Source organism: Strix uralensis, chromosome 7 (genome assembly GCF_047716275.1).
Source record: "Strix uralensis isolate ZFMK-TIS-50842 chromosome 7, bStrUra1, whole genome shotgun sequence".
NCBI lineage: Eukaryota > Metazoa > Chordata > Aves > Strigiformes > Strigidae > Strix > Strix uralensis.
The window spans coordinates 19788583-19808321 of NC_133978.1; the positions used below are offsets into that span (position 1 = coordinate 19788583).

At 40.3% G+C, this 19739-nt stretch overlaps 1 protein-coding gene across 9 annotated transcripts in view; it reads left to right on the forward strand.

Annotated features, from left to right (window-relative positions):
• Positions 1 to 19739, forward strand: part of SORBS1 (sorbin and SH3 domain containing 1) — a 173521-nt gene that overhangs the window by 54529 nt on the left and 99253 nt on the right. For 2 of the 9 annotated variants that reach the window (XM_074874691.1, XM_074874709.1), the window contains exon 1: positions 1596 to 1744. The exons of the other annotated variants lie outside the window; for them this stretch is intronic. The gene's annotated coding sequence lies outside the window, so the exon portion shown is untranslated. Of the gene's footprint in view, positions 1 to 1595; positions 1745 to 19739 lie in introns of those variants that run through there. 9 annotated transcript variants of the gene reach the window in all.

Sequence of the window (19739 nt, forward strand, 5' to 3'; positions counted from 1 at the left end):
AACACTCATTACCCAGTGATAGTCTGCTTGCCTTACACTGAAAAATGCTATTTGACAATATATAAAAAGCATGTGTGTATTTGAAATAGCTTTGCTACAATAGGATTTCACTATCAGAATGCATTAGTTTTTGTAACTGTAGGCAAAGGGAGGGAGAAAAGAAAACAGGAGTAATAGCTGCTGAAATCATTATGGAAAAACTCTTGGTGAATAACATTGCACATGAAAGTAGTTATACTGGAGTGAACAGCAAACCATCACAAGTGCAGGGATTTGAAAGGCAGGCCACCTTAGGTGCTGCCCTTGGCATATACAAAGTCACTTCAGGATGACTTTTAAGGGTAGCACCTAACTGTTGAGTTGTGGTTACTAGTCAAAATTTCCAAAGAGCTGTGCTGCTTTGGGCCTTAATGTACATAGGTAATTCCCCATCTGTGAAATGGACCTAATCATACAGACAATTTCTCATTAAGGACTGTTGTGAAAATTAGATAAATGACAGTATAAGAATGAACACAGGTGTGGCTCAAAGATCCTTCTAATGAAGTCTGCTGCTCTGGCAGTGGTCAGTGTCACAGGTCTAGGGGAAGGGTAGAGGGCAAATGCAAACTGCTACTTTACCTTCTAGTAACTTGTGGTTTAATAACTTCCCAAGGTAGGGGTTTTAGTTTAGGATTGTTCTCTCATTTTTTTTTTAATCTCATTTTTTGAGCTTGCTCACACCGTGAACCTCCATAAGATCCTGTGGCAATGAGCTCTGCAATCCAATTCTGTATGATGTGAAAAAGTGCTCCTTTTGTTTGTTTTAAAACTTCTGCCTAAAGATTTCTTTCAGTGCACCTGAGTTCTTCTGTTACCAGAAGGAATGAGTTCCCAGATTAGTGGTTTTGGTGCCTTTCACAGTTTAATAGAGCTCTCTCATCTCCCCTCTGCCAACATTTTCTCAGACTGAAGAATCCTTGTTTATTCAGTGTCTCCATGTCAAGAAACAGTTGAAGAACTTTCATTGTTCTTACTTCTGTTCCTTACCTAGTTGTAACTTTTGAGGTGACAATCTGTAAGAGGCATGTCATCAATTCTAAATGTTGCTATTCGTGAGATAGTATTTGTTGTTTTCTTGGGACTTCTTCGTGGGCAGTCATTTGAAATGAATCGAGTATTACATTACACGAAGATTTAAGTGCTATAAAGCATACACATACTTGTACTAGTCCTTGCAGGGAGGAGAGAGAGGATTTCTGAGGGATCTGTTTTCCTCTAGTGAGATGTAATGATTTTGAAAATGGAGAGCTAGCTATCCACTATGTCATACTTACTTCTGAGCTGAGTTAGAGACAGTTTCTGTAAGAGCAATGCAGAGGAAGAATGAAATTCAGACGGAAAATTGGTTTTCTTACTGAGATTCCAGAGCAAAACCATTTTACACCTAAGAAACTTAATCAAAAACTGCCTGGACATCCTCTTCCTTTCTACAACAGCTGTTTCCACTCTGTATTTTAATGAGTGGGCTGAACTAAAACCTTTGAGGAAGGGCTTTCCCCTCCCTCCCCCCTCCTTGGCATCCCTACGTAAAAAGCTGCACTACAGTATTACACTATGTGCTTCTGTTGAATGAGTAAATGCTTATGGCTGGACGGTCCAAAGGAAAGGCTACATCATGTTCTCAGCTAGTTAAGCTCCTTAATGCAAGCTTTTTAAACTTTTCCTGGGATATATTCAACTGATGTGATTTTGGCTGCAAGAAGTAAGTATTTAAAACCTCAGAAGATTTAAGACCTTTCCAGTCTCTTCCAAATTTTCTGCTATAGCTAACTTGTGGATAGCTGTTGGTTTTGGAGGTAGATTCTGTTTGAAGTACTTCATTTTACATTTCCTGTTAACTGTTTATATCTGTTCTGAATTATTTATAAATTCCCTAATATTGCATACTGAGATTATCGGAGGAAAGTAACTCAAATGGTGTTGTGTATAACGTGTAGTGGAAAATATTAAGTCCCTTTTACTGTGTAACAAAATGAGACTTACTCATCAGCACAGATGTTGTTTCCAAACTACTTTTTGAGTCCCCTATTTCTTGATTTATCTCTGAGTGACTTTTTTTTTATGCTGGTTGCATAGTTTTATTCAGTGTCTAATCAGTCCCTCTTATGTGTGCTGAGAACATCTGCTTTGCAAGTTTCTGTGTGCTTTTACAGTAATACAATAATTTCTCTGTCTTTTGTACGCTTTCTCATACGAAGCAGAACTGAGAAAATGGTGAAAACAGCGGCACTTCCCCCCCCCGGCCTCCCCCTCCGGTTTTCCTTCGGCACTAGATTACATTCACTAAACTCAGCAAATAGCAGAATTCCCCCTGGAGTACTGGGAAGCAGCCCAAACTCACTACAGTTGCATTTTGCTGGACTACTCTTGTAGCAGGGTTTTCTTTTTCCTCTCTTTCTCTTTTATGGTCTGCTGAAATTCTTTCTGTTGTAACTGCATTCCTGATTGATTCCATTCTCCGATAGCATCTCTTGCCTGTTAAATTTATCCAAATGAACATCCTGGAAAAAAGTAAAAGAGATGCCATGCATCTAACTGCAAATTCAAGTTGAGAAATTTATTACTAAAGCTGGGAGTAAGATGGTCTCAACTTCAAGCCTTCTTAATAACTTACTTAATTTGGGGCTGAAATGATTGTGTTTATTTAACAGAAAATTGAGGGTCATATTAAGCCTTAGAAACTTAAAATTTGGATTTGGTTCTAGATTTCTCTGCTGCAGCTGGAACCATTTAGGGCCAGACTCAAACGTGATGATTTGACATAATTAGTAGCACAGTTAAAACATTTCAGAATAGACCTAAGGTTAGGTCTTTCTTGGTTATGCTGGCATAGATATGGAAGAATTCCTTTCATTTTAAAAGTTCCAGTCTCTGTGAGCATGCAGACACTTGGACTTTAAGACAAGCATTGTTGTTGATATCTGGGTAGGACCTTCACTCTTGCTTTCCAATTTTATTCTAGTCCAGTAATCACATGCATCTGTCCTTGCAATATTCACCTCACCTGAGATTTGCATGGGAGCAAATAGCCAGTGCTTCCCCAAAATGGGATATGGCTACTCTGGGCATTCCTATGGCCACAGGTAGCCTGTGCTTTGTGAGAGCTGTGTAGTTGTTCTATAGGTTTTGGTTTGAGAAATTAAAACTGCGGCTATCTGGGTTTTGCTCTACATAGCTCCTGGCTATGAGCCTATCTGTTCTGCTTGGGAAAACCAGGCTTAAATTAAGCAGATAGAGGTTAACTCCAGGATCATTTAAAAAACACTTCGACTTAGGTAGATTTGGGTGATGGCTGAAGATAGTAACCCAGTCTCTTTCTCATGATGGACTTCAACTTTAATGTTTCCTTTAGTTATTCATCTGCTTGCTTAGTAACTTATGGTTGTTCTGAAAGGCTGGAGCTATATTATATATTGTTGCAGACAAAGGGCTACCTGCTGCTGCTCCCAAGTGGAGAGGAGTCCCACTCTGCAGGGCCTTCTCAAGCACCCATGAGTGCCTCCCCAGTTCTCCCAGTGACTGGACATGGCTGTTAATGGTCTGAACTCAGGGGGCTGAACAGTACTGAACACCATGCCTCAGTTTCCTGTTAAGCTCTTCCAGATGACTTCATTGAAGTTTCAATGACAAAGTTTGTTATTCCACAACTTCCTGAGGCAAACAGTTCAATAGAGGCAGTCATTTAGAGGAAGAGCCAGAACCCAGAGCATGGTTAATAGCTTTTAAAGCACCTCATAGAGAGCTTCCTGCGTGTTCTACAGGAGAGATTTCTTTTGTGAGACTTCTCTGAGGTGACTGAATGGTCTCCCCTTATGCAAACTATCCTCTCTGTACGACCATTATATGATAGTTTAGTGTCTTGCATGCCTGTAGTCCATGGCCAACAAGGGAGAGAGAAAAATAACTAGATGCAGGCATAAGTGGCACAGCAGCCTTGTCCAGCCTGCCGTGTGGCAGATGAAAACAAGCTTTGGCAGTGAACTGGGGCTCACTAGGAGGAATAAGTTTAATACCTAACTCTGTGTGATCTCTAGCATGTTATTTGATCTGTGTTAAGTTTCCTCACCGGTGAATGCAATAATGCTTCGTTTGTCTGTACTGGCTGTGAACTAGTCTGATAAGAACTATAGTCTTATACATAGGCTTATACCTAACACATTAGGGATAGGCTTTGACTGGACCTTTAGGTAATGATATAATAAAAATACTGAAATATGAAAACAGATTATTTCAGGTAACTGCATCATCTGTATTTATCCATACAGAATGCTGAATTAAAGATCTGCTGAAAGCTTTATTAGGAGAGAGTCACATCTGTCACATAGAGCGTGTCTGTTTTGCCTCACTTTACTACAATTAATCCACAGAAGTGAGATATTTGTCTCTTATTTTTGATTGTAAATTCTGGTAATAACTGAATGGAGGGAAGCAGAGATTTATGTTGATGTACCCTACTATGCAAGCTGCAGTAATGTTTAACACATGTTTTAATGTAACTTTCTAAATTATTTTTAGATTCCATTAAAATCTGCTGGCTCTGTATGTGGTAGATTCTCCAGAGCCAAGTGCACATAACTCAGGGGTGTCCTGTCATACAAGAAACCCCATCCAGACCCTGACTTGATTAGTTTCTGAGTTCCCACAGTCTTATGTTCTGAGCTCCCAAGACTGGTTAGACCCACTTAATTTTCACAGAGAATAAACTCTGAAGCCTGTTTCTGTTTTGTCTACCTCTCATCATTTTGCGAGGTTATGAGAAGCTTTTGGCACTCAAATCTTAGCTAACCTGTTTTGCAGTTCACTTTTAGATACCTCTTCAGAGTCTTCATCCTCACTCAGTGTCCTGATTTCTTCTGTGTGACAAAATAATTTTTAACTCTGCTGATTCTGATGTTAGAGTAAAAAAAAGTTGAAGAAAAATAGGCAAACTGCAAATTTGGGTCCTCATTAGTGAATAACGGAGAGTAGGTAAAATGTGAAAAGATTTTAGGGAGTATTTTTTAAATATGATTTTCTGCATGATGTGTGAGTGATTCTTTAAAGATTATATGAAACAAATGTATTTTGTGAAGAATAGCGTACTAATGATCTGTAATGATACACTTTCTTGTGGATAGCATGCATAGAAAGACTGTAATCCGTGAAGTAATTAAAAGGTATAAGTGGATTTGTCTTTCAATGCACTCAGTATTCTCATTCTTCCCAGTTTATTCATGTTGTGAATCAGGAAATGGCTGGGGTAGGAGAGAAGGTGGGATTCGTAGAAGTAAAGGAATCATTAATGATGTCATCAGAAATCAAATGGCACTAGGAATCACTTTGGATCTGTTTTTCTCTGTGTTATTCATCCCAAATTTTTTTGTGATTGGGCAGACAAAAGCTCTCCTCCTGGTTAGGAACTGTATGGCTGCAAGTACTGGCATGGATCAGATTCCATGATGAGGACCATAACTTGGATTTACAGCAGTAGAACTGAGACCTGGAGTAACTGTGTTTGAAATCAGTTATTCTGGATTGACGCAGGAGTAAGTGAAGTCTGGAGAAATGCTGCTGTGGTTGAATTGGCATAAATGTTAGCTGGAATATTCCAGGAGAATACAGCAAATAAATGTCAAAATCTGGTTGTTTTGGGGTGAAGAGACTGAGTACTTAACATGGTGATAGAAGTGCAAAGCTTTTATAGAGTATCGATCATTTTCTAAGTGCTTGAAAAGGAGACTGGTGGTTTTAGTTCTGCTTTTTAATTGAGAAAATGAGACACTGCTCTGTAGTGCAGTGATTGAAGAAGACTGGGAATAAAGTTCAGATTTCCTGAATCCCAGTTTGTAAATGAGCTCTTTGAGAATCTGAGTCCTGCTGAATTATCTTCAGGGAGGAAACATCACACTGAATTGTGATTACTTAGCAACACTCTGAATAGGAACATCCTAAAAGGTTTGAAAGTTGCATGTCAGAAAATCCATTTTTCATAAAGGCAAATCTGGTAGATGTGTGGATAAATGTCTTCTGAAAATATGGAGGGGGGGCAAAAAAAGCCATCTCCATTAATTCTATTTGCATCTTATAGTATTACCAGGAGCAGGATGTTGTAAATTCCACATGCTTATGGGTAATGTCTTATTTTGTAAGCTTCCATACAAAGTTTCCTGTATCCTGGATCTTTCCTCAAAGTGTTGTGTTTGGTTTGGGGTTTTTTTTTTTCTTCCTGAAATGTCTTTTTCTTGTAGGAAGAGGAAGACTGATGTAATGTTCTCCCCAATAAGTCATGTGCTGAGAGAGGAGATTGTAACTTTAAATTGTCTTAGAGCTCTTCATGTGATCAGCCGCTCCTAAAAATGGCAAAACATTACTGTTTCATGCACACTGAAGGGTTGTAAACAAGAAACTATCCAAAAATACCATAGTTTTTGGCAGGGACAAGAATATTTGGCAGGAAGTTTTTCTGAGGATAGCACACAAGACAAGTTGGTTTCTTCTTTTTTTTTTAATAAGATCAAAAGGTTTCCCACAGTTTTTGGCATGATAATTTGTATTTGAACCTGTTTTGGGGCACATTGCATGTAATTAAGTTTATAGACTTGTCCAAAACCTCAAATTGTGAGCTCCTACACATAAATGGCAACTCATCTATCACGTCTTCAGTAGCAAGGGGGAGCAGGCTGTCCCAGAGCCATTTAAAATGCTTTTCTTTCATATTCGCCAAGTTCTTTTATTCTCTGTAGGTTTTAATGACTCAGACCTCAGAAATCTCTTCCATACATGGTTAAAGTGTAACCACTGGTTGGGGGTGGAGGGGGAGGATGGAGGGAACAACTTACTGTACTGATAAAGTTTTAAACAAACTTGGGTGGTTTTCTTGAAACAGCATTTCGGTCCCAAGTCATTCATATATATTCACACACAGGATATCTCTCAGACTTAATCGCGCTGGAAGCTAGTGGAAAGAAGTATCCATATACAGTGAATGCAGTGTGTTTGCATCCAGCAAGGGTAGCTAGCCTCAGTCCCTCATCCTGGTCCATCATCTTAGCCAGGATACTTTTCTGGGGTCTTACTTTTATAAGATTCCTTCAGCCTTTCTGCCTTTGTCCATCTTTTACGCATGTGTTAACAAAATAACTTGGTCAATATCACCTTCTTTTAACAATGGACACCCACTGCAGATCTATCTTGTTCTCCCACTAAAGTAGCTTAGCACAGACAGGACTTACTTTTGAGCAGACTAGTAATGAATGGTCAACAGAACTATCAGATCAAATGTTTTGCACCTATTTCTATTTTTAAAATATCCTTTAAAATAATTTAAACTTTTCTGTGTGACTGAGCCCTCTTCTATAGTTAGACACATATTCAGAGGGGCCAATTTAATCTAGTGCTCACTAACGTCAGACAGACTTAGTTGTCGTACTGTCTCCATCACAAGCCTGGTCAAGTCATCTAGCTATTGTGGGTAGGATTTTCAAAAGCACACAGTGCCTATGTAAATCCATTCCCATTCAGGCTGATAGAGGCCTAATTCTTATTTCCACTAAGGCTTCATTACAGTGCCTGGCAAGGTCAAGAGCCTTAAAATGATGCTTTGCCCTGCCAGAGGGGTATAAAGGGACCCCATGCAAATGCAGATCTGGCACTGACAGTTTTTTCCATTGATTTCAGTGGAAGCAAAATTAAACACAACACCTTTTCAAAAATTTCAGTTTGTGCTTCTTTGTTTCCCCAGTGTGAAAATAAGCCTAATAACACATACCTACTTCATACAGATGCAGCAAAGTTGATTTAATGTTTGCACAGCCGTTTGAAGATGTCCAGTGCTACATAACTGTCAACTCACATCGTTAACTTAAACTAATTTGTCTGCTGATCAGTGAAAAAATTTTATGGTGTTTTGTATCTCTCTGAGAAACATCCCCAAATCTAAGTAATTTAGTTTTATTAAGACAAACAATGTATTGATCGTGAGTTTGAGAGCCCCAAGTGTGGTGTGGATTTCTGATGTGCAGGGCTGCATCGTTGTGGGAGGGTTTCTGGTCCCGTGTTAGCCATGCTGTATGTCACAAGACTGTTGATGGGAGCCAATTTCTTTCTGTCCCAACGCTACAACAATCTATCAGTTGCTCATGGCATTTTGTAACAGATCCTTGTGAAAGTTCACAGGGATATGAGGATCACTGTCTTCTAAATGCCACGTGTGTTTTGCAGACTGATAATGGAGCATTTTGTTAACACAGTGAACTGCCTTTTCTTCTCCTGGTGACATTCTAGAGTTCAAATTAATACCACACCCTGTAGCTCAGGATAACATAGCTCAATTCGTATTAAAGTGCTAACAAAAGTAAAAATAAAAATGTATTTTAAGGATGTTCTTGTTACAACATGGAATGGTTGTTAGATAAGAGACCACGACAGTAAGTATCAGTTTAATAGGAACATACAAACATACACTAACAGATGCCTCAAACCCTTGCTTGCAAGAGAAATCCCTGCCTCTGTGAGTGACTGCGTTGCTGTCAGTGGACTTGCTCGTGAAGAGGCTGTTTGTGTATGAAATGGCAAAATCAGATCTTAAATGAAGAATGCAGCATGGTTATTCTGTGAAAGTGGGGGTTTATCTTGAGGCATAGGGCTTTTGCCATCTCTTTAAGTAAATGAGTAAGGTGTAAAAATGATCATGATCTAAAATGTTACTTCAGGAACTATCTCATTCCACTTCCATTCCTTAGTGCTGTGCCTGGATTTACATGATCAATAATGTACATAAACCTTTCCTGGACTTAACCTGTATTTCCTTCTTTTTGTGTTGTATTTTTGTCTCTGTCAACATTAGAATAAACAGGATCTGCCAGAGCAGATTATTAAATACAGCTAATAATATTGACTGTTTCTGGAATGCAACCTGATTTACAATTAGAAAAGCTAATTGGGGTTTGTTAATATAGGAACAGTAAAGCAGGTTGGAAATGAGTCAATCAGCACTTTTCTGATAGCTGTGTAGGTAGCTGAGAGCACTCTCTTACCACATCTGATGTCCAGTGCAGCATATGTTAAGCATGTTATGTTAAATGCACTATGCTTTATCAGCTACAATATTTTATCATTAATACAGTTGTCCGGATCCCCTGGTACTCCAAAGAGGTTATATCCAGAGTTTACCAGTGATGAATAATCATCCTTAGCACTATGACTGCAACCAGGGTGTAGACTTCCTCTGAGGAATCTAGACCCAAACCCAGCTTTTAAGAAAAGGGCCCTGGCCTCATCTGTGTCAGAGTAGAGAGGGGTGCCAGGATTTTCATCTCATTTGAATGCTCAGCCACACAGCCTCCATGGGACCCTTGGGAAGGTGAAAGGGTGACCATGTTACAAAGTTGCTGGTTTAGTGTTCCAGACCTACCACTTTTACTAAGGAACTGTGCTGTCTGGCATTTGATTAGTTATCTTAATGCCATGGGATCCCAAATATTCCATCATAGCCTGGTTGATATTTTAAGTACAACCACATTTCCAGTCTGGAATTGACACCTTCAACTGTGGTATTTACACCAAATGTGGTTGGGTCCAAGCAACCTCTCTGCCAAAACACAAACCACAACTTTAAAACCCACAACTTTAAGTCTATTACAAGCTGACACGACCTAACTGCATATAATACTGTTTTGGTGGGAAAAGAAATTGCATGGCTGTTCAGTGCCAGTTGTTCCCTTCCCTTTTGTAAAGGATTAAGCATCTCCATGTAGCAGGGAATGAGAGCAGCTCTGCAAATGGGGGCTACTGCCTGTGTGCTATAATCTACATCTAGTTAGTGGCTATGATCTCAGCTATTACCACCTGAAGATGTGCCAGAGGCTTTATTGCTGTATTTGCTAGGGGGAGGTAAATCTCACTTCTTTGTGTAAAAACTAGGTTTTCAGGCTCTTTCCACAGTGAGTAGAGAAGGAAAACCACTGCCATGTGGTGATTCATTCCAGCTTATATACCTGTTTTAGGACAGGGTGACTTATCCTTTCAAAGCCCTTGTCACTCACCATTGACTGCAGAGGTAACTGTCTAGGTGCCTGATGTTTGGTTGACTCTAGTTAGGTGAAGTGGATCCTGTCATTACTGTTTATCCCTCATGTTTGTACATGAGGAAATGTCCATGTTTAGAATCAATGGCATCACTAATTGTTATCTTAAGTGAGGATTATGTTTTACAAAGTTCTTCTATGCTGGTTTGCAAGCCACGCTTTGGCAACATTTTTTTGGAAGATTCTCACTGCTGGAAAGCACTGGGTAGCTGATCTTACTGGGAAATAGAAAGTAGAGGGTTATGAAGAGATAATTAAAACTGCAGCTCTCTGTGAGATGTAAAATTTCTGAAAAATTAAAAATATTAAAGTTTTGTGCTACAAATGCTTCAGGAGCATGGTGGTTAATCAGAGTTGAATGGGATTTCACCTTTTTGCATGTGTAAAGTTGTTGATCAGGAATGGATAGTCCTGCTCTGAACACATCACATAATGTTGTGAAAACTTATTGTTATGAATTTACAAAGAATGTAAGTATCCAGAGGAAGTTGGGGCAAAGTTAAATCTGTTTTAGTAAAGTCGTATGGCACTTGCATAAATGGTGTGCTGTCTCAGAAGCTTTCTGCAACTGCAGCTGTTTGCATCCTTAAAATTATGGTAATACCTGATTCTGCTTAGTGAAAGTGATTGTGTGCACAGAGTTGCAGGGATAAATCCTAGGTGTTTTTTTTTTTTTGAAACCTGGACCTGCTGGCATCCAAGCTGTACTGGGGGTTCCTTAACAAATGGTATACGGGGAGACCCAGTTTATTGTTCCAGCAGGAGGGCTGGCGTTCTGTTTGTGTTCATTTTGTTGCAGATGGGAGGAAGGAGTTGTAGTAAGATACTGTGTTCTTGTTGTCTCTTTTTGCATTGGTGAGGAAAGAAAACCTGGTTTGGTTGTCAGGCATACTGAATTCCTTGAGCAGGGGCCTGGTGTACCATGGGTGGTAGCAATGTCATATTTCACTCTGCTGTCTGCTGAGCTGCTTCACTGATGTGACCAAAGCTGTTTCCTGGTAGGGCCAGTTTGGATGGAAGGCGCTTCCATGCGTGTGTGGCAGTTCCTCTTTGCAAGGCACTGGGCAGCTAACTTGTTTCACACAGTCCAGTAAAGTTATGATATGGACATGACTTCTATTCTTTCCTGGACTGCTTTCAAGATCATGTTGTCCTGGAGCAGTTATGTAGAGAGTGGTTCTCTTCTGAGTCATCCAATTTCTTTATTTTGTTTTTTACATGCTTCTCTAGGCATGCTTGTGGAGTGTGTCTGCTGAAGGGTGTCAATACTTGACTGTATAAGCATGTTAATTAATTCTTAATATCTTGATCATAGACATGAAGCCCAAATCCCTTTGGTTATTTAGAGAAGCAGAGCCTGGAGAGGGCTTGCTGTATTACTAAGGATGCTTTTTGTCATTTCAGAGTCTACTGGCAATTGACTGCGGTGTAGACTCAGTTCATCAGGCCACTTGTGGCTTCCTTTGGGACTTCAGACAAAACATCCTGCCTGTGCTTCAATTTCTCCATCAACAGAGCAGGGACAACTCTTGCATAGACATAGCAATTGGGACTTCTCAGAGTTGCTATGAAGTTGTTGAGATGACATGACATATCTTGTAGAAATTTATAGTTTTATTCTGACTGAAATGCAGCATTACTATTCCCCTTGCAGGTCTCTTTAAGAAGAGTGCCAGGAGTTTAGCACTGATAGCAGTTCTCTTACTGCGTGACCAGTCAAGTTCTTGCTATTTGTAACAGCATAGTTTCCATTTGTCGTGACAGACTCTTTCAAAGTCTTGCTCATTATTTAGGACTGGGTTATATCACTTTTATTTGTTTCTGTAGATGCTTTCGTCAGAAACCAAGTCCAGATGTAGTGGGTTGGCAGTAGATCAGGTTGAACTACCCAAGGTTTTGCTGAGACTAAATAAGGCTTAAATATTTTCATTCTGTTTCCTCTTCACCTTACTTATCGTGCTGGCATTGACAGAAGCAAGGCTGCTTTCCCAAGTGTTGATCGCCCTTCTGCATAGTCAGTAAGTGCTGTTAGCAGTGTTTAAAATACAAGTGACTTGTTAATGCAAGAGAGAGACAGAGGTTTGAATAGCTAACCCTCCTTGTTTTGGCAAGCCTATTAAGATGTCAAGTGGCTCATGTGGTGGACAGGATTCAGAGACCTGCAGTAGCACAGCCCTGACATTTGGAACTGGCAGCCAGCCTTGAAGGTAACAGTGCACTCAGTCTGTTTTCACAGTGATTCTCCTCACAGGTCTATATCTGGTAATAGGCTGCTGCTGGCAATTTGCATGGCAATTCAGACTAATTGCCAACAGCATTGTCACCTGTCACAAACAATTCATAATCAAATTGTGCCTCTCTGCAACTCTGGGCAATTATCATGGGTGTTACAAGATGTGCTATAATGTACTGTGATCAGTAAACAACAGCAGTGTACTGACTTTTGCTTTCTGAAGAGTGCTGGTGGAAGCCAACTTGCTGCAAGACATGGCTACCTCTGGCCCACAGAAGACATCCTTTGTTTTCTGTGTGCAGGAGCCAAGAACGAGGGATGGCTTACACTCAGAGCAGGGTGTGTGACAAAATACTGCTTTAAGAGCACCAATACCCCCAAAAGGGCCTTATGGTGAGGCAATTTGACTTTAAGTCATCCTCTCAGAATAAAAGACACAATCTCCAACCCCTCAAACTAAGGTCTTAGAGCAACATGGGCTTTATGGAAAGTGCTGTTCTGATTTTTAGCAGTTCAGTCAGTAAAACAGCATGACTTGGCATCTAGTTATAGAAGAGGTTGGGGAAGGATATAGCTTGCCAGATATGCAATGCATTTGTGTGATTTACTTCAGCAAAGATGTGAAATACATCCTACTCAGTCTGGGCTAAAGAGGAACCCTGGTGTTAGGAAAGCGCATAGTTTTGAATGGCAAATGGAGAGTGGAAAAGCTGTGAACCCCCAAGGAGATGCCTTGTCTCCCACCTGCTTGAGGCCAGCCTGTGGTGGTGACAGACCTACCTCTGGATTGAACCCCTAAGGCAGTTCTCTGTGTAACACAATGAAACAGTAAGATTTGACAGAAGATGAAAATGAGTTTAGGCTCCTGTTTCAGAAGAGCTGCTGCAGTGTTTTGTGGAACACAGAGTGCTGTTGGAACTTCCTGGTGCTGTTAGGGCCAGTGCTGCTTTTCTGCTCATACAGAGGTCTCTGATTTGTAATACAATTCAGTTATGTATGAAGATAAAATGTCAACTGTTCCAGTCTAGTTTGTTTCCTTAAAGGTGTCACAGGAAACATCTCAAATGCCGCTAGCTAATTAGCTGCAGATACTATTTAGTTACCCATATCAAATCTGTTGTATCATCTTCTATATATGGACTTTTGACTTCTGAAAGCCGTAAATTAGAATTTGACCTTTTACTTATCTGGGGTTAGGCTTCCTGAATACGTTCCTATGAATTATGCAAATGACAAGGATAAAATGGGTATACATCCAAATTTGGTTCACAAAAGTTACTAGAGTAGAATTTCTTTGCATTGCAGAATTCTGTCTCCTTCCAGGAAATACGTGTACCAGTGACCTCAGAAAATCAGTCAGTCTTCTATGGAAGATCTCATTCTGTACAACTGAGATAACTTGCTCTCAGATATGTAATCTAAACTGCATTAAAATATCTTTAGTCACCCACCTCTTCACAGAGCACATACATCATTCCTCTTTCCTTGTTACTGCATGACAATTTTCTGATAACAAAGCAAGAGAGGATTAATTTGTACAAGAAGTCAGGTGAGGTCCACGTGAAGAACATATCACTGGTACACTGTGATGGAAACGTATGCATATGGTGGATGTAGGTTATGGAAAAACTGCACCTTCTAGACACAGGTCACTCCACCTTCCTCATTCTCTAAAATGAAACAGCAGGATCCCAGTGCATGGGTATAACTGCACTGACACAACCTTGGTAAAGTTAGTTATGGATCATACTTCATAACAGTACCTCAGCAGATCTGCTTTCCCTTCATCAGCTCCATCCTATTTCAAGGGTCCTGGTCTTATTCCTGTTAAACAAAGAGCTGCTGTTTTATTGCTGCCTTGAAATCAATGGGTGTTTTGCCATAGAGTATGCCAGGCTGATCTCCTGAGTGTAAAAGGTTTATCATAACCAAGACAGAGAGGTATGATAATTGCTGGCTCAGAGCTGTGGAAAGCTGTGGGCCTGGCTAAAAAATTCTTCTAGTGTGGAAGTGACTTTGGGGTGAGGCTAAGGCTCAACAGACAGAGACTGTTCATATAGTTACCTTCATGTCGTGGATTTGCCTTGATGGTTTAAGCAGTGCATACTTCTAACTGTTAGAAAGCCTCCCTAGACTATTCTGTGGAGCTCTACTTTAAAAAACACAAGTGTCTGGCTCAATAAAATGTAGGAAATGAGGAGAAAATTTTTAATAATTATTGTGAAAGTTTTTCAGCTTTTCTTGACACATAACATAGCTGGGAGCTTCTATACCATATGTGAGCTATGGAGAGTTCAGAATGAAATAGTTCTCCTTCTATGGTTTGAACATGTTTCAGGAGTAAAATATGTTGGCCATGAGCATGCGTTACAAATGACTGTACAACAGTTAAGCACAGTCACCTTCCCTGTGTACAGGCCTCGCAGATTTTAGCGGTCAAGAAACAAAGAACTGAGTCTGTAATGCAGCGTGCCTCTTGATATTGATCTTTGGACTGGGGATATCTTCCTAACTCATTCCAGTCCTCTCATGCCAGGAGCAGCTCTGCTCTGATTACAGGGAAATGTGGTGGAACAATGCTGGCTTGCGCTTGCTGAGAACAGGAGTACAATGCAATGGAAGTTTCTAAGATCCTGGCAGCTTAGCTAACGGACGTTGCATGTCTTTGTTAGTGTTTGAACATCTGTTTAGATGGTAAACTCCAAGACAAGTGAGTACCTTGCTTTTTTTAGGACAAAACTAATAAGGTTTGAACAACTTGTTGAAAATGTTTTGGCCCAGCATCATTACAGCTAGCCCAGCTGTGTTATAATAAAGCAAAGCCCTTTATTATCTGAATGGATGGATGGGAAAAAATATTTCTTATCATGTTATAGCCAAATACAAAGCAACTGAGTTACTGGTCTTCTGAAACATGGGTCACTTCTACTATGAAGTCATGTTCAAAAGGTCTTTGTAGCCCTTACCATCCAGAGGAAATTGTCTGCTTGAGTGAAAGCATTTTCCGTTTCGGAATGTAGGTCCAGACTCTGCTCAGCAGCCCCTTGACTAGGACAAGCAAGCTGCTTACATGGGGAGTGTCTGCTAAATTTCCCACCTTTGTGAAAAAACCGCGAGTGTGATAGATCATGAAAGAGGTGAAAGGAAGGAGAAGAGAGTTTATCTTTTTTCTATTAGTACGCTTGTTTCTCCACAGCACTGATTTGGTCTAGCCTATGAAATTCCATGAAGTCAAAGGAGTCCAAGTATAAATTTCAGTCCTTAGGTCTGAAGGGGAAGAGGGTCTGCACAAGATCTGGTGAAGGGTTAATAGAGAATTCATCTAACTGAGATGTAGTCTCCTAAATGGCAGCACTGTCTCAGGTTGAAAGTTTTGACTTGGATTAAACATATAAACATTTGCGAAGACATCAGTAAGAGTAGCTAGAATTTTATGCAGCACTGAATAAGAAACAAGCTGAGTTTGATCTGGAAGTCTAATGCCAGATAAGTTACTCATGTGCTTCTCAGATTTTAATAAATTTTCTTGCTTTTAAAGATGGAAAAATGGAGCAATGTCACCTCAGAACCTTTTTACAAAACACAAGAGTACTGGATATTTTTGTGTTAGCCTTAAAAACAGTATCCTTCCTCCCTTATGAAATTCTGCAACCATATTTGACTGTTCTGCCTGTGCTATCCTAGACATCTTTCCTGCTCTTGTCAAACACATAGCTTAGTTGTCTCTTGGCACCAATTTGTAATTTGCCATATCTTTTGTCTCTGAGTTTTTTTTAATAAGTCTGAAGAGTTTATAGTTCATTTGAGTATTTGTGAGATGTCCTCATCTCTCAGATATTTAAAGACCATATTAGGGAAGCTTTGAAAACCCAGAGAACCTAGTTTATAGGATTAGTTCTGAAAGTTTAGTATGCTTACAGAATTTGGAAAACTACTTGAATAGATGGCTTGCATTTTATGCAAAGCTGTAAACAAGAGGAGAGTAATCAAAGCTTGGCTGGTTCACAGATATGAATACTTTAATAGCATCTCACGGGAAATACAAGAACAGGCCAGTTATTCAGGTTCGTGGGTAGCATCTATTCTGGCAAGTGACCTCTTGGAGTAGGTACAAAGAATACATAGGTCATACTGTTGTGCTACCCTTTCACCATCCTGAGTTACACCTCTAAAATGTGAGGACCCAACATACTACCAGTGCAGGATGAGGAAGCACTGATGTTGTTGTTAGTGCTCTTTCTGTAGAGACATTCTGGGAGATGTTCTGCACAACCTGAGCAGGTGTGCTCCATTCTTCACTGGATTACCATTATATATCTCACATCTCATAGGGTATTTAGCTACAAAGTGTATCTGCCTCTGCATTTTGATAGAATCCCAATGAATAGAAGGACTTTCAGTGCAATGACAAGGTGGTTGTTATTAATCTGTTAGGAGGTGCTTGGATTTTTAAATAGTACCAGGATCTTTCTCTGTCATTGTGATTTTTATTTCCTTCTGAACTTTGATAATGTTTTTTAAACTTACTTTCTGTAGTCACAAAGAGGACTGAAGTTCCTTAATTTAAAAGGAACACAAAAACAACACAAAAGAAAACAAAAGAAAAATAGCCCTTTAAGGATGGCTATACCTACTCTGCAAGGTGATGGAGCCATTACAGCTCTTCTGCAGTGGAAGTACAGTGCTTGCTTTTGCAGAAAGTGCAGGTAGTTATTGGCTCTGGAGGATGACACTGGCAGCCTGGGCCTTCAGAGGCAATAAATAGGGCCTCTAAAGGGAAGTCAGTCTTTAGGAATGTGAGAAGTAAACACCCCGAGCCTCGTGTTTATTTGTAGTGGAAATACCCACATGAACGCTTAATTGATCTCACTTGGAGACCTGGAGCAGCCTGCCTTGTGCCTGGGAGCACAGTACTGACATAGCTAGGTAGCAGCTAACTCAGGGCTTGCTCACCTATTGCTGCATAGCCCAGTGTTGTGCGAAGCGGGCATTCCCAGAATGTTGTTATTTTTTTGTTGAAACCTAAGATTCCTGGTTACTGCGTGAGCAGCTCAGACTTCACAGAAAAATACCAGCTATCGTGGGAATCACAGTCAAAGCACAAGAGTTGGCATGGCTGGGCCTTCTGCATTCAATCTGCATTTGACTTGCAATTGGTTAGTGTACCCTGACTTCACAGGGAGGGAAGTCCTCCTGGGAGGCAGGATCAAATGCCTGCTGCAGAGTAAACTGTGAAAGGAGTTGGACCCAATGAGAGCTATTTGCTTTGACTCTTATGTCACCTTTTTGCTGAGCTCAACACCCCATTCTCATGTTTCTCAAGTCCTGGCTGACTTGAGGCGGATCCTCCTTCACCAGGGGAGGAGGACAGAACTTCCCATCAAGTATGTTCATGGAAGACAGATGGGAAAGCAATGTCCTCTTTGAGATTCAACTCTCCCTTCTCTTGAGCTTTTGGGATTACTGGACATATTAGGCTTCAATGCTAAGAGACTGAGACTGAAGAAAACCTCTGATTTTATTCAGGTTTGGCTTTTTCTAGCTATGCCTGACACCTTGCAGGATGTAGTGGCAGTCTGAGATGCTTGCTGCTCTGGGTCTCTGCACAGGTGGAAGCAACTGAGCTCTGCTGTGTGATCCTTAACTGAGCACAGCATGGTCCTGCACCCAGAGCACTCATGTGATGATCAAAGGGAGGCAGTGGCTCCTGAGAAATGTCACCAAGTATTTAGAAAAATCATTCTGCTCGGCAGCATTTCAGCTTCTTATTTTATGACTCTCCCCTCCCTTGTCCTTTGATATTGTAGACCTTTACATTGAAATAGGATCTGTGTTGACCAAGAGAGAATGCCTGGAGGATGGTGTGAAGTCACGTGGTTTATGTTCATGGTATTGCCACTGCAAATGTTCTTGAACCGGCATGTGGCTCCCCCTACCCCAAATTAAGTGATTTCACTTGAAGAATCATGAGGGGGTGGGTTTTGTTTGTCATGTAAGAATATATGTTAGAATGACTTTTATTTGCCTTCTGGTTCTGATCCTTTCTGGTTCTTCAAGTTTTTTGCTTTATTGTGAGTGTCAGTAACTCCTCGATTTTATTTTGGGGGTGGGTTGGTTTTTTATTTATTTTAGATGAAAACTAAGATTCTCATGCAATCTTCTGTTTCCATCAGGTGAGGCTTTATGAAAGCATCACACATTGTAAGAGCTGACAACACCATACTAGGTTTGCAGTGACCAAGAGTGTATCAAATGGGGAGGTGGCACTTTGTGCTGTGCCCATTCTTAACTGACTGGGAGATTTTATATGGTTTAGGGCAGCTCCATAAGTGACTGTGGGCAATTCAGGATAGGTTCAAGCTTGGAGAATCCCCCAGGAGATTTTTGGTTAAAGACTGAATATTATTACTTGACTAGAGCTATGTGAGAAGACTTCAGTATTTTTGTAGTGACATTTTAGAACTATTTCAGTTACTGGAACAGTGGATGTTAAAAATCTGGTATTTTAGCACCGGTGCTTTGTTGACAACAGGGTGGCTTTTAAAGCCACTTAATGAGAAATGAATCTCTGTCAAAGTTTGTGCATTTTGTGGTGGTCTGAGTATGAAGACCAAAGATGGAGTTTTTTGGTGCTTATCTTCATTCATAGGAGCAGACTGAGTCACAGCTGGGGCAGACTTCAGGGAGAGAAGGACTCTTGAGCTAAAGTAAGCAACTTGCTGCTGTGCTTATAAGCTTTCCAGCTTGCTAGAGTAATAGAAATACCTCATTGTACCAGACAAAACTGTAGGCTTGCTCAGTGGCATTGGCGCAACCCGGAACTTCTGATGAGAACTTGAAGCAATGCTCCCCCACGATTTGGGCGCCTGTCACACACAAGACCATGTAAGGGCCAAATAGGAATTTTACAGCCTTTTTAATTCCAACAGTGACTCAGAAAGGGCAGACCCTGCCTGAAGGCACAAGTATGGGACTGCAAATGGAAGAGAGTGAAGCCTTTGGGCTGATTATCCTTGTAACTCTTTGTGTAGCTCTCCCAGCTGTAGGTATTATTCATGTTAATATAATTGTCTAATGCTTTTTGAAAGCCAGTAAAGCTATTTCTCTACAGTATTCCCTCCATGCCCTGTGACCATAAATTCTTCAGGCTGCTTTTATGCCACCTTTTAAAAACTATTTTTATAAAGGAATATGTATTACATTTACTGCATTTGTATAGCATGGAGCAAGATAAAATGGCACATCCCAAAATTACTTCTCAATTATTCATTCATTACTTCACTTGCAGCCTTCAATCAACCAGCTTTTCTTCTGTCCCTCTATCTTTTCCAGATAAATACTATAATCTTTCAGTGTAACCTCAATGAATGTTTGTCATCTTTAGTCTCTTAAGCATTGAT